The following is a 6,407-nucleotide window of genomic DNA, read 5'->3' as shown; positions in this document are numbered from 1 at the left end:
GCACACACCAGATCATCTACATTTGCTCTCTTACAACACTAAACTATGTTTTCTACCTTTATCTTGTATCTACCTACCACATCAGCATTTTATTAAAAATAATAATAATAGAGAAACGTGATATCCACATATAAATCAAGTATAAAAATCAAATGAGGGAGGTGCAGAAGATGGCGGCGTGAGTAGAGCAGCGGAAATCTCCTCCCAAAACAACATATATCTATGAAAATATAACAAAGACAACCCTTCCTAGAATAAAGACCAGAGGACACAGGACAATATCCAGACCACATCCACACCTGAGAGAACCCAGTACCTCGCCAAGGGGGTAAGATAGAAGCCCCGGCCCCGCGGGAGCCGAGCGCCCCTCCCCCCAGCTCCTGGCAGGAGAAGAGCAGGCAGAGCGGGAGGCAGACGGAGCCCAGGACTGCCGAACACCCAGCCCCAGCCATCCGGGCCAGAGTGCAGGGCGCTCGATACTAGGAAAACAGGGCAGCAAGAACAGTGAGCAGGCACTGGAGGCTGGGCGACAGAGGACATAAGAAAAGCGCACGACCATTTTTTTTTGCTTTTTTGCTGTTTTGGCGAGCGCTTTTTGGAAGTCTTAAAGGGATAGGGACCCCAATACTAGGGAAACAGGGCAGAAAGACTGGTGAGCAGAGGCCTGAGGCTGGCACCGGAGAATAAAGGAAAACGAACGATAACCTTTTTTTTTTTTTAATTAAAAAAATTTTTTTCAATTTTTTTTTGTTGGGCGTTGTTTTGTTTTGGCGGGTCCTTTTTGGAATTCTTAAAGGGGCAGTGCGGGTCACTTAATCCAGAGGTAGAGAATCCAGGATATCTGGGCACCCTAACCCCTGGGCTGCAGGGAGCAGGGAGGCCCCTTACGGAGATAAATAGCCTCCCAGCAGCTCCTGCTCCAACGCAACTCCACCATTTTGGAGTTGCTGCCCAAGCTAGGCCACGCCCACAGCAACAGCAGAGATTAACTCCATAGCAGCCGGGCAGGAAGCAGAAACCGTGTCTGTGCGCAGCTGCGCAGCACTAGCCACTAGAGGTCGCTGTTCTCCCAGGGGAGGAGGGCCACAAACCAACAAGAAAGGAAGTCCTTCCAGCCGTCCCTCGTCCCAGTTCTGCAGACTATTCCTATCACCATGAAAAGGCAAAGCTACAGGCAGACAAAGATCATAGAGACAACACCAGAGAAGGAGACAGACCTAACCAGTCTCCCTGAAAAAGAATTCAAAATAAGAATCATCAACATGCTGACAGAGATGCAGAGAAATACACAAGAGAAATGGGATGAAGTCCGGAAGGAGATCACAGATGTCAGAAAGGAGATCGCAGTAATGAAACAAACTCTGAAAGGGTTTATAAGAAGAATGGATAGAATGCAAGAGGCCATTGATGGAATTGAAATCAGGGAACAGGAACGCATAGAAGCTGACATAGAGAGAGACAAAAGGATCTCCAGGAATGAAACAATATTAAGAGAACTGTGTGACCAATCCAAAAGGAACAATATTCGTATTATAGGGGTCCCAGAAGAAGAAGAGAGAGGAAAAGAGATGGAAAGTATCTTAGAAAAAATAATTGATGAAAACTTCCCCACACTGGGGGAGGAAGTAATCGAACATACCACGGAAATACACAGAACCCCCAACAGAAAGGATCCAAGAAGGGCAACACCAAGACACATAATATTTAAATTGGGAAAGATCAAGGACAAGGAAAGAGTGTTAAGGCAGCTAGAGAGAAAAAGGTCACCTATAAAGGGAAACCCATCAGGCTAACATCAGATTTCTCAACAGAAACCCTACAGGCCAGAAGAGCTAACATCAGATTTCTCAACAGAAACCCTACAGGCCAGAAGAGAATGGCATGATATATTTAATACAATGAAACAGAAGGGCCTTGAACCAAGGATACTGTATCCAGCACGACTATCATTCAAATATGACAGTGGGATTAAACAATTCCCAGACAAACAAAAGCTGCGGGAATTTGCTTTCCACAAACCACCTCTACATAATATCTTACAGGGACTGCTCTAGATGGGAGCACTCCTAGAAAGAGCACAGCACAAAAGACCCAACATATGAAGAATCGAGGAGTAGGAACAAGAAGGGAGAGAAGAAAAGAATCTCCAGACAGTGTATATGACAGCTCAATAAGCGAGCTAAGTTAGGCAGTAAGATACTAAAGAGGCTAACCTTGAACCTTTGTTAACCACGAATTTAAAGCCTGCAATAGCAATAAGTACATATCTTTCAATAGTCACCCTAAATGTTAATGGTTTGAATGCACCAATTAAAAGACACAGAGTAACAGAATGGATAAAAAAGCAAGACTCATCTATATGCTGCTTACAAGAAACTCACCTCAAACCCAAAGACATGTACAGACTAAAAGTAAAGGGATGGAAAAACATATTTCAGGCAAACAACAGTGAGAAGAAAGCAGGGGTTGCAGTACTAATATCAGACAAAATAGACTTCAAAACAAAGAAAGTAACAAGAGATAAAGAAGGACACTACATAATGATAAAGGGCTCAGTCAAACAAGAGGATATAACCACTCTAAATATATATGCACCCAACAGAGGAGCACCAGCATATGTGAAACAAATACTAACAGAACTAAAGGGGGATATAGACTGCCTTGCATTCATTCTAGGAGACTTCAACACACCACTCACCCCAAAGGATAGATCCACCGGGCAGAAAATAAGTAAGGACACGGAAGCACTGAACAACACAGTAGAGCAGATGGACCTAATAGACATCTATAGAACTCTACATCCAAAAGCAGCGGGATATACATTCTTCTCAAGTGCACATGGAACATTCTCCAGAATAGACCACATACTAGCCCACAAAAAGAGCCTCAGAAAATTCCAAAAGATTGAAATCCCACCAACCAACTTTTCACACCACAAAGGCATAAAACTAGAAATAAACTGTACAAAGAAAGCAAAGAGGCTCACAAACACATGGAGGCTTAACAACACGCTCCTAAATAATCAATGGATCAATGACCAAATCAAAATGGAGATCCAGCAATATATGGAAACAAATGACAACAACAACACTAAGCCCCAACTTCTGTGGGACACAGCAAAAGCATTCTTAAGAGGAAAGTATATAGCAATCCAAGCATATTTAAAAAAGGAAGAGCAATCCCAAATGAATGGTCTAATGTCACAATTATCGAAATTGGAAAAAGAAGAACAGATGAGGCCTAAGGTCAGCAGAAGGAGGGACATAATAAAGATCAGAGAAGAAATAAATAAAATTGAGAAGAATAAAACAATAGCAAAAATCAATGAAACCAAGAGCTGGTTCTTCGAGAAAATAAACAAAATAGATAAGCCTCTAGCCAGACTTATTAAGAAGAAAAGAGAGTCAACACAAATCAACAGTATCAGAAACGAGAAAGGAAAAATCACGACGGACCCCACGGAAATGCAAAGAATTATTGGAGAATACTATGAAAACCTATATGCTAACAAGCTGGGAAACCTAGGAGAAATGGACAACTTCCTAGAAAAATATAACCTTCCAAGATTGACCCAGGAAGAAACAGAAAATCTAAACAGACCAATTACCAGCAACGAAATTGAAGCGGTAATCAAAAAACTACCAAAGAACAAAACCCCCGGGCCAGATGGATTTACCTCGGAATTCTATCAGACATACAGGGAAGACATAATACCCATTCTCCTTAGAGTTTTCCAAAAAATAGAGGAGGAGGGGATACTCCCAAACTCATTCTATGAAGCTAACATCAACCTAATACCAAAACCAGGCAAAGACCCCACCAAAAAAGAAAACTACAGACCAATATCCCTGATGAACGTAAATGCAAAAATACTCAACAAAATATTAGCAAACCGAATTCAAAAATACATCAAAAGGATCATACACCATGACCAAGTGGGTTTCATCCCAGGGATGCAAGGATGGTACAACATTCGAAAGTCCATCAACATCATCCACCACATCAACACAAAGAAAGACAAAAACCACATGATCATCTCCATAGGTGCTGATAAAGCATTTGGCAAAGTTCAACATCCATTCATGTTAAAAAGTCTCAGCAAAATGGGAATAGAGGGCAAGTACCTCAACATAATAAAGGCCATCTATGATAAACCCACAGCCAACATTATATTGAACAACGTGAAGCTGAAAGCATTTCCTCTAAGATCGGGAACTAGACAGGGATGCCCACTCTCTCCACTGTTATTTAACATAGTACTGGAGGTCCTAGCCACGGCAATCAGACAAAACAAAGAAATACAAGGAATCCAGATTGGTAAAGAAGAAGTTAAACTGTCACTATTTGCAGATGACATGATACTGTACATAAAAAACCCTAAAGACTCCACCCCAAAACTACTAGAACTGATATCGGAATACAGCAAAGTTGCAGGATACAAAATCAACACACAGAAATCTGTGGCTTTCCTGTATACTAAAAATGAACCAACAGAAAGAGAAATCAGGAAAAGAACTCCATTCACAGTTGCATCCAAAAAAATAAAATACCTAGGAATAAACCTAACCAAAGAAGTGAAAGACTTATACTCTGAAAACTACAAGTCACTCTTAAGAGAAATTAAAGGGGACACTAACAGATGGAAACTCATCCCATGCTCGTGGCTAGGAAGAATTAATATCGTCAAAATGGTCATCCTGCCCAAAGCAATATACAGATTTGATGCAATCCCTATGAAACTGCCAGCAACATTCTTCAATGAACTGGAACAAATAATTCAAAAATTCATATGGAAACACCAAAGACTCCCAATAGCCAAAGCAATCCTGAGAAAGAAGAATAATGTAGGGGGGATCTCACTCCCCAACTTCAAGCTCTACTATAAAGCCATAGTAATCAAGACAATTTGGTACTGGCACAAGAGCAGAGCCACAGACCAATGGAACAGACTAGAGAATCCAGACATTAACCCAGACATATATGGTCAATTAATATTTGATAAAGGAGCCATGGACATACAATGGCGAAATGACAGTCTCTTCAACAGATGGTGCTGGCAAAACTGGACAGCTACATGTAGGAGAATGAAACTGGACCATTGTCTAACCCCATATACAAAAGTAAACTCAAAATGGATCAAAGACCTGAATGTAAGTCATGAAACCATTAAACTCTTGGAAGAAAACATAGGCAAAAAACTCTTAGACATAAACATGAATGACCTCTTCTTGAACATATCTCCCCGGGCATGGAAAACAACAGCAAAAATGAGTAAGTGGGACTATATTAAGCTGAAAAGCTTCTGTACAGCAAAAGACACCATCAATAGAACAAGAAGGATCCCTACAGTATGGGAGAATATATATCAAAATGACATATCTGATAAAGGCTTGACGTCCAGAATATATAAGGAGCTCACACGCCTCAACAAACAAAAACCAAATAACCCAATTAAAAAATGTGCAGAGGAACTGAACAGAAAGTTCTCCAAAAAAGAAATACAGATGGCCAACAGACACATGAAAAGATGTTCCACATCGCTAATTATCAGAGAAATGCAAATTAAAACTACAATGAGGTATCACCTCACACCAGTAAGGATGGCTGCCATCCAAAAGACAAACAACAACAAATGTTGGCCAGGCTGTGGAGAAAGGGGAACCGTCCTACACTGCTGGTGGGAATGTAAGTTAGTTCAACCATTGTGGAAAGCAGTATGGAGGTACATCAAAATGCTCAAAACAGACCTACCATTTGACCCAGGAATTCCACTCCTAGGAATTTACCCTAAGAACGCAGCAATCAAGTTTGAGAAAGACAGATGCACCCCTATATTTATTGCAGCACTATTTACAATAGACAAGAATTGGAAGCAACCTAAATGTCCATGAATAGATGAATGGATAAAGATGATGTGGTACATATACACAATGGAATACTACTCAGCCATAAGAAAAGGGCAAATCCAATCATTTGCAGCAACATGGATGGAGCTGGAGGGTATTATGCTCAGTGAAACAAGCCAAGCGGAGAAAGAGAAATACCAAATGATTTCACTTATCTGTGGAATATAAGAACAAAGGAAAAACTGAAGGAACAAAACAGCAGCAGAATCACAGAACTCAAGAATGGACTAACAGGTACCAAAGGGAAAGGGACTGGGGAGGATGGGTGGGTAGGGAGGTATAAAGGGGGGAGAAGTAGAGGGGTATTAAGATTAACATGCATGGGGGGGTAGGAGAAAAGGGAGGGCTGTACAACACAGAGAAGGCAAGTAGTGATTCTACAACATTTTGCTATGCTGTTGGACAATGACTGTAAAGGGGTTTATAGGGGAGACCTGGTATAGGGGAGAGCCTAGTAAACATAATATTCGTCATGTAAGTGTAGATTAGTGATAGCAAAAA

Source organism: Manis pentadactyla, chromosome Y (assembly GCF_030020395.1).
Source record: "Manis pentadactyla isolate mManPen7 chromosome Y, mManPen7.hap1, whole genome shotgun sequence".
NCBI lineage: Eukaryota > Metazoa > Chordata > Mammalia > Pholidota > Manidae > Manis > Manis pentadactyla.
Note: the sequence above shows the minus strand (reverse complement) of the source record.